Genomic DNA, 10,016 nt, shown 5'->3' on the forward strand with positions numbered 1-10,016 from the left:
TGACAAACACCTGGTTCCTACCAAAGCTCTACAAAAGTCTATTTCTCGTGCATCCAAGTCTGAAGCTTCAGAACAGGATAAAGCAAGGTTTATAAGTCAACTGACTTGGTACATCGCAGTGCGAGAATGGTTATTCTGAGCCTTCACCTTCATCAAGGAAGCAATGAACTAAGCTTGATGGATTTCTGAGTTCACTTAGGGGGAGATTGTTGGAACCTGAAAGTGAATCTCTAGCAATCCTAAATACATATTCCGAAGGATGCTGATTCCGAAGATTGATATGATCCGGAAGCTGTCCGGAGCTGGTTAAAGGGAGTGAAGAAATTCAAAGAGCACATTCCGGAACTAATCCTTTTTTCTGGAATGGTCATCGATCCGGAACAAAGCTTCATCTTCGGAAAGTCACTTATCCGGAATGAAGTCATTTTTTCTGTTATGTATTTATTAATCTTGTCTTGTATTCTGATGTGATGTTTCATAGGACTTAGTCTAAAGTTGTTTAGGACAATCAGAATGTCAGGCGTATGTCTTTTGTCCGGTCTTATGTAAGTATCAAGGTTAATTCGCTGTAACTTAGTCTCCTATAAAAAGGAGCTTTCAATACAAGTCAACTATGGATCTTTCACTCTTACATTGGCATTTTATTCCTTATCACATTTATAACATTCGTCTTGTTACTCATTTATTAACTTTACTTTGATCACTATTTACTTGTTCTCATTTAATGTCTTGATCATTTGTTGAATTGATTATCTAAGACTTGACTGGTCTTTCCAGTCTTGACTTGAACATCCATTATTAAGCAGACATTGATCTCAAGCATTCACTCAAGGTTTGAGTTTTCAAACCTTGTCCCCGCACAAAGTTCTTGATCTCATAATTGGTATCAGAGCTCGAGTGGTTGTCCTTTGAATTCATAAGATCAGGTTATCGTTGGTTTGAATCTTCCTTGGAAATTCAACCATTTCTATGTTAAGGATAAAAGTTCTTCTATATACCACTTAAGCTCTAAGATATATTGACTTCAATGGCTGCTTCGAATCCTCAACAAATGATTTCAATGCAAATCGAAAATAGCATTGGTGGCCCTACACGTGCCCCATTGCTAGTTGTGGAAGAATATGATCACTGGAAAGTTAGAATGGAAAGATTTTTACTAGCCAAAGAGAAAGGTGAAAAAATTGGAGATCCGTCACACATGGTCCTCATGTTCCTGTAAGAACAGTTGTAAGAGATGCAGCTGCTCAACTCATGAGAGAAGATGAAGTTCGGCCAGCTCCTCTAACTACAGATGATATTGAGAAACTGCATGCTGATCAAATCGCCTTCTCTGAAATGGTGTTTGGTGTTCCTCCTTCACTCTTTGAGCACATCAAGTTAGGAAAATTGGCCAAAGAAATTTAGGACACTCTACAAGATCTAATTGAAGTTTCAGAAAACATGAAGGATAAACGTCTCACCTTAGTTGTTAATGACTTTGACATCTTCACTACCACTCCAAGTGAATCTGTAGCCTCAGCCTCCAACCGATACCGAATTGTTGTTAACAACATGACCGCTAACGGGATTGTTCGAAGTCTTCTCGAGTACAATCTCAAGTTCATTAACAGTCTTGGTAAGGGATGGGGAAATGTTAAGTCCTACCTTCAAAGCAATGGTTCCTTAAAAAATTGAAACTCTATCAACTTTTTTGATGAGCTTCAAGGACTTGAATCAAACATTGCTCAAACCATTAGAGAACTTTCCGGAGGACCACTTGCTCTACTCAGCTCTTCTGAATCGATCATTCCGAACCCACTTGCTCCAGAACCTTACAAACCTATGGTTCCACTACCTCAGCCGTCCCTAACTTCCGTTCCTACTCACAAATATCCTAATGATGATTTCGAAACCTTAGATTCTGAACTCCGTTTCTAACAAGAATTTTCCTTACTTTCCATGAAATATAAACGACCTTTAAATTCTTCTTACAAAGATTATCAAAATAGATTCAACGCTCCTCACCAAAACCATCTTCAACCATATACTTCTTCGGAACCAAAACAAACATCCGAAAATCCTCAGAAATAAAAGCCTAATCTCACTAAACCATTTTCGACCCCGGAATCGTCAAAAAATCTCAACTCGGAAAAACCGAAAATCCTGTGTCATAAATGTGGTCATGCAAACCACTTTGCCAAAGATTGTCTTGCTGACGCACCTCAAAAACCAAAAGTCAAAGACTCAGCTTATTATGTCCGAAAAGCACATGAATTGGCTGAAAGTGAGAAAGCATTTGTTACTACTGTTTCAAGAGATGTCGAAGGATATTGGTCGTCAGGAGATGATGATGATATAGTAACTGGAAGGAACATGTGTTTAATGGTAAGGCAAACCGTTGTGTGTGATGAAGGTTACTGGTCCTCTGGTTCTGAAGATGAAGAAGATGATTCTGAAGCCAACTACTTCTACATGGCTACCAACGACCCACCAGGACGAAGCATTCTTCAACAGGTAAAATCCGTGATCTCTGATAATATTTTTCATTTGACTTTATGTGAACCTTACTTGACCCAGATTCAAACAGACATGAACACTATCTATAAAGCCTATGAGTCAGCCATAGAAGCCAGTGAGAAAAAAGATTGTGAATTAAGTCGTCTTAGATTACGTTTTGAGGATAAGAAATTGAAAATCGAGTCTTTAGATCATAAACTTGTAATGTCAAAAGATGAACGTATCATTTTGCAAGATAAATTTGAAATCACTTATTCCGAACGAAATATTTTGGTTTCTGACAACAAATGTCTCAATGCCAAAATTGATGCTTTGCATAACTCTGTTGACATGCTTGAAGCTGACATTCGGATGAGTCATAATTTTCGTCATCCTTGGTCAAAAGCTCCTGGTCTCGGAAGTTAATTTCCAAAAGTAATTGTTAGTCCCCTGAAGGATTTGCAAAATCTGACATTCTTGGGAGAGGTTCCGAACATTCAACATTCGGACACTCCTGTCTCCCCATTGTCACCCCTTTCGGAGACTAAAAGATCCTTTGAGTCCCTAATTCCTGAGTTGCAACCAATAGTTGTTAAATGTCATGATTCCACGCCTCTTCCGCCTATAATAAACCTGGACCTGAATCGGACCATTGAATATCATCATAGTCTTCAAAACTGTGTAGACCATGTTCCTATAACCTATCACGTCAATAATTGTGTGATTGAGGAAATGAATCCGGAAACAAATGAAGTCAATGCCTCAAATTTTGCATGGGCATCTTTGAATGATATTGTTGAAACTTCAAGCAATCAATCCTCTGATTCATGTGAATCAGACTCTGTAGTCCTTTCTAAATCCAAATTGGTTCCCATTTCTCCAAAGTTTTCAAATCCATCCAAAGGTCAGTCCTCTGGATCCTCTAAGAAAAAACCAATGTTGAATAGTAAAGATATTGTAGATCCTAAGGTAGAAGCTAGGAATGCTTGCAAAAAGGAAATTAAAGATAGACAAGTTCTATACTAAGTTTGCTCCTCTTCATCCAAACGACAATCTGGAAATGATCACCCGGACTGAACGTGAAAGGCTTAAAACTTTTTACGACAAGAATGCTCAGCCCTTCAAGGAAGTATGGACTAGGAAGAGGATCACTAAAGTTCAGGGCTTCGGAAGAAAAAATCTTGTTAAATTCAAACTGAACCGTGTCAAGTACATACCAAATATAGTTACGAGCTTAGACACTAATCCAACACTCTCCCACTTGGATAAGTCTAGTAACTATATCTCACATATGACTTCAGAATCCGGTTTAGCAATCATAGCTCTTATATGCTGCTGTCAACTCTGATAAAAAATCTTGTCCTTTAGATGAGGGATCATCTAATCCTCTGTTCTCGATATCATGCTGACAACCACATGGAACATAGTCATACTTATTGTTCAACGTATTGTTCCTTGATCTCTGATTTGTTTGACATAGAACTTAGTTGAACACATCAACTTTGTCCTGACCGGGCCCGACACATAAGTCAAACCAAATCATCAAGTGGCCAGATATTACTTTTATCCTCTTAGAATAAAAGGAACATATAAACTTCGACTTATATGCATTTATTATTCACTGGCTAAATCATACACAACAATGTGTTTTATAACATCAAGTTACTGATGCGTTTACGCATTGTCAATGCATAACTAACCAGTAAACAATAACCAATATCTCTAGGTTTAAAGATTATATGATATTATCGTCTTGTGATCACTCGTGATAAATTCCATGAAGTGATACAAGCAAGCGCGGGTTTATTCCAATGCTCAAATCACAATTCATAAGCACTCATGAACTTTGCTGCAAACCTTTGCCATGTCTAAAACCTTTTAGAAAATCTACAAACAAATTCATGACAGTCTTCTTTCATATCTACTTCCAACATATGAGCGACTGTGGACTGTTTGAATAATCTTATTGAAGTCAAAACATGCAAAATTGAGACAATAGAAATAATCAACACAAGATAGTATCTTTACTTATAAATAACACACCTTTATTTATTCATCAAATGTCAAGTACAAATTTATCCATTACATGTTTCCTATCTAATCGAAACTTATATCGTCCTTCAGCCTAATGCTCCTAGCGTGCTGTAAGTGCTTAAACCTGCTCAGTCCCTTCGTAAGGGGATCTGTTGGGTTATCTTCTGATGATACCCTCTTCACTACGAGGAGTACCTCTTCTACTCGATGTTTGATGAAATGGTATTTTCTATCGATATGTCTGGATCTGCCGTGATCCCTTGGTTCCTTGGTTAAGGCAACCGCTCCTTCATTATTACAGAAAATCTCCATGGGCTCCTTTATGGATGGCACAACTCCAAGGTCTCCAATGAAGTTCTTCAATCATATTGCCTATTTCGACGCTTCACCTGCTGCAATGTACTCTAATTCACATGTTGAATCAGCCACAATCTCCTGCTTGGAACTTTTCCAAGTCACTGCTCCCCCGTTAAGGGTAAAGACCCAACCTGACTACGAACGGTAATTATCCCGATCCGTTTGGAAACTAGCATTACTGTACCCTCATACCCTCAAGTCATCACTCCCACCGAGGACTAGAAACCATTCCTTGGTCCTCTGAAGGTACTTAAGAATATTCTTGACAGCAATCCAATGCGCTCTACCAGGGTTCCCTTGGTATCTGTTGACCATGCTCAAAGCAAAGGCCACATCAGGGCGAGTACAAGTCATAGCGTACATGATAGAGCCAACTGCGGAAGCGTAAGGTACTCGGCTCATATCAGCTATTTCTGCCTCTATACTCGGGCATTGAGTCTTACTCAACTTGGGACTGCTTTGGATTGGCAACTCCCCTTTCTTGGAATTTTCCATACTAAAACGCTTTAGTACCTTATCCAAGTATGTATCCTGACTGAGTCTTATCGGTCTTTTACTTCTGTGTCTTACTATCCTTATTCCCAGAATATATGCAGCCTCTCCGAGATCCTTCATAGCGAAACACTTTCTAAGCCATGACTTAGCCTCCTGCAAGGTCGAGACGTAATTTCCTATGAGCAGTATGTCATCGACATACAATACGAGGAAGCTTACTATACTCCCACTGGCCTTGACATACACACATGACTCATCTTCGCTTCGCAGAAACCCAAACTCTTTGACCTTCTCGTCAAAACAAGGATTTCATTTGCAAGACGCTTGCTTTAATCCATAAATGGATTTCTCAAGCTTACACACTCTATTTGGATGCTTCGCATCGAAAAAACCCTCTGGCTGATTCATGTAAACATCCTCAGCCAACTTTCCAGAAAAGCGGTTTTCACGTGTATTTGCCATATTTCATAATCAAGAAACGCAACTATTGCGAGCATCACCCTAATAGACTTTATCTTCGCAACTAGAGAGAAGGTCTCATCATAGTCAACTCCAGGAGTTTGAGTAAAGCCCTTCGCAACCAATCGCGCTTTATAAGTGTGCACATTCCCATCTATGTCTGTCTTCTTCTTGAAGATCCATTTTCACCCAACTGTCTTACGACCCGACACATTATCAACCAAATTCCAAACTTGGTTGTCATACATGGACTGAATCTCGCTGTCCAATGCCTCCTTCCATTTAGCAGATTCTGGGCCTGCCATGGCTTCCTTGTAGCTGCTAGGTTCGTCCAAATTTACTAGTGTACTATCACTAATAAATATATCCCCTTCAGTAGTAATATGGAATCCATACAACTGGGGTGGAACACTAGCCCTACTGGAACGTCGAAGAGGTAAGGATTCTTGAACAAGTTCCACAGGAGTTTCCTCCTTAGGTTGAGTGCCAGTGTTAGAAGTTCCTTCATCGCTTTGTTCTTGAATCTCTTCAAGATCAATTTTCCTCCCACTGTCCTCTTGGCTTATGAGTTCTCTTTCTCGGAAAACCCCTTTCCTCGTAACGAAGACAACATTGTCACTCGGTCTGTAGAAGAGATAGCCAAAAGACTTCTGTGGATAGCCGATGAAATAACATTTCTCACTACGAGGTTCGAGCTTGTCTTGAGTCTCTCGTCTTACGAAAGCCTCGCAACCCCAAACCTTGATGTGTGCCAACGAGGGAGCTTTCCCTGTCCACATCTTGTGAGGTGTTTTGGCAAATTTCTTGGTGGGAACTAAATTAAGGATATGGGTGGACGTCTCTATGACGTACCCCCAGAAAGCTATTGGTAATGAAGCCTGACTCATCATAGAACGAACCATGTCCAACAAGGTCCGATTACGTCTCTCAGCCACACCATTCAATTGCGGCGTTCTCGGAGCTGTCAATTGCGGAACGATTCTGCATTCTTTTAGATAGTCGTGAAATTCAAGAATTCGGTACTCTCCTCCTTGGTCTGACTGAAGCATCTTGATTTTGCTGCCTAGCTGATTCTCCACTTAATTCTTAAAATCTTTGAACTTTTCAAAGGTTTCTGACTTTTTCTTGATTAAGTACATATAACCATATCTGCTATAATCATCCGTAAAAGTCACATAGAAGCGGCAAGCATCCCTTATGGTGGATCTAAAGGGCCCACACACATCGGTGTGCATGAGATCCAATAGACCCTCACCCCTTTCACAAGTGCCAGTAAAGGGTGACTTGGTCATCTTCCCAAGTAAACAAGATTCACACACATCATCATCCCTAAGGTCGAATGACTCTAACACTCCTTGCTTTTGGAGTTGGGATATGCGTTTCTTGTTCACATGGCCAAGGCGACAATGCCACAAGCATGCTTTGTCTAAAGTATTAAACAAATCAACATTTTACACATCATTTCCTAAATTGTCTACAACCAACACAGATTCATATATTCCATTACAAGGAAATGCATTGAAATAAAAAACACCATTCAAATAAACATTAATAGAACCATTACTATTATCAAATGAATATCTGAAACCTTGTCTATATAATCCATGAAAAGAAATGGTGTTTCTTGCCATATCTGGCGAATATCAACAATTGTTTAAATCTAATCCTAACCCATTAGTCAATACTAAAGAATAAACTCCGACTTTGGTCACAGGCGACGATCTTTTGTTTCCCATTATCAAGTTTATTTTCCCATGATCCACCTCTCTACTTCTTTTTAGGCCCTGCAAATCAGAACAAATGTGGAAACCACATCCTGTATCAAGAACACATGAAGTATCAAGTGATGACTTGTTAGATTTAATAGAATACATACTTGCATAGGTGGGCTTTATCTTCCCATCTCTAATATCCTGCAGATATTTAGGGCAACTTCGTTTCTAGTGGCCCCTCTCGTGGCAATAAAAACACTCTAGTTGCTTAGGGTCGGAAGAGGGTTTAGCAGGACCTGCTTTGGTTCCGCTAGAAGAGGAACCATCTTGGGTCTTTCCCTTTTGGTGGCTCTTAGACGGAGCCTTCCTCTTCTTACCTCTTCCTTGCCCTATTCCCAACACAGGGGCCGAATCAATAGGAGTTGACGCAATAGATTTATCCTTTAGGTTGCACTCAACAGTTCTCAACAACCCTTGAAGCTTGCTCAAGGTGACCTCCTCTTTGTTCATGTGGCAGGTCATTCTGAACTGGTTGTAGCATGGAGGCAGGGAATGGAGAATGACGTCGATAGCCAAATCCTCATCAAAGTTAACATTCAACTTTAGAAGACGATCAACATACCTCTGCATCTTCTACAGATGCAAGGTCAAGGATTCTCCGCTCCCCATCTTAGCGATGATCATGTTAGTGATGATCTCATAGCGCTCTTGCCTCGTGCTTTGGTGATACCTATCCATTAAATCTTGATGCATCTTGAATGGATACATGTCCTCATAGGACTTCTGGAGTTTTGCGTTCATAGTCGCGAGCATGATGCAATGTACCTTCGTTGCATCATGTTCATGAGCCTCAAAGGCAACGATTTCTTCAGCAGTGGCAGTTTCTAGATTGATCTTTTCAAGCTTCTCGTCGAGGACATACTCTTTGTCCTCATATCGAGTGATCATTCGGATGTTTCAGATCCTCTTGTTGAATTTGTTGCCATTAAAGATCACTTTCCCACACAAATTCATGAGTGAGAATCCACCAATAGCTGCAGGAGTGTTGTTGTTTGCATTCGACATCTGAAAATAGAAAAGGACAAGTTTGATTAGAAAGAATCCCCAATTAAACACCCAAATGAAAAATTAGGGCTAGGACCCAACAACATTATGTACAACTTAGAAAGGGATGCCTTACTCTAAAAGTAAATAATTTGAAGGTAAGTGAATGACGATTCACTAATTTCCACCATTAAAAACGAAATGAAATTAAGTTTTATATATATATTTGAAAACTCCTAGATATTTGAGATTCATTGAACTTTTCAATGGCATGTTTAAATCTCGATATGCACTTCAAATTTGCGACTGGGATACCGAGGATCGCAAATAAGTCGTGAATAACCATGCGAATCAACATGGTGCACCCAATGTCTCTATCACCTAATCAATGTGCCGGTAAACCACACACGCTACATTGATCTATGACAAACATCGAGCCACCCTTTGCCACCACTGTCAGTCCCAAATTAATGTGCCGGTTAACCACGCACGCTCCACTAACGATTGACAAAGGTGTAAAGCGTAATTCCATGGAATAGCATCATTTTCACATTTTACCCCAAAGTAACTAAGATTGGGAATTTGTAAAACATGATAGTTACTTTGTAAATTCATTATACTTATAATGAGGAATTAAGTGCCCTATCCTATCCGTTCAGCTAACGACCCTTCACCAGTCAAGCAAGCGGTGGGTGTGAGTGTACACCCATTAAGCGCCATTTTATCGGCAGCAACCTTATACCCACCTTATAAACTGGCTTCGTGATTGAGGGCTACTAGCGATAAGACTAGCTTATTCTTATACACATATATTAATTAATCTTGTAATAATATAATAGTATAGGGTTGAATTTTAAACTTGTAAAATTCTAAGGGTTTGAAATTTAAATCACTCAAAATTAAACTTTTAATCATAAAATTTAAATTTCACAACTTGAGGACAAGCTTAGAACTTTTCAAAACACAATGGATCAAATAACAAATAAAACAATTAATTTTATGATTGTATATATTTGACCTGATCCAATTTTAGTCACAAGATAATTACCAAATAATTTAAATAATCCATATTTATCATATAAAGAAACTATTATTCAAAAGATTTGAAATTATCTTTTTGTTTTGGTAAGGATAATCATTTGCATACAATAAAATTCAGATTTTATTATCAAAAAACGATTTTGGCATCAATCCTACAACAAAACAGCAAGTAAATCCCGAAACATACTCTGTCTGACTCCTGGACTCGTCGAGTAGGGCCAACTCGCCGAGTCCAGATACTGACTCGCCGAGTTGAGTCGGGCAGAGGCAAGAAAAACAATTTTCAGCTTAAAAACAACAATTGCATCACGTATAACAGAAACCAATCAAGGCTCTGATACCACTGATGGGTTTTATGCATAAGAACAATCCTATGTGCTCATACAAACGCTAATGCTT

The sequence above is a fragment of the Lactuca serriola genome, chromosome 5 (genome assembly GCF_051521515.1).
Source record: "Lactuca serriola cultivar US96UC23 chromosome 5, Lser_US96UC23_V15, whole genome shotgun sequence".
In the NCBI taxonomy this organism is placed as follows: Eukaryota; Viridiplantae; Streptophyta; class Magnoliopsida; order Asterales; family Asteraceae; genus Lactuca; species Lactuca serriola.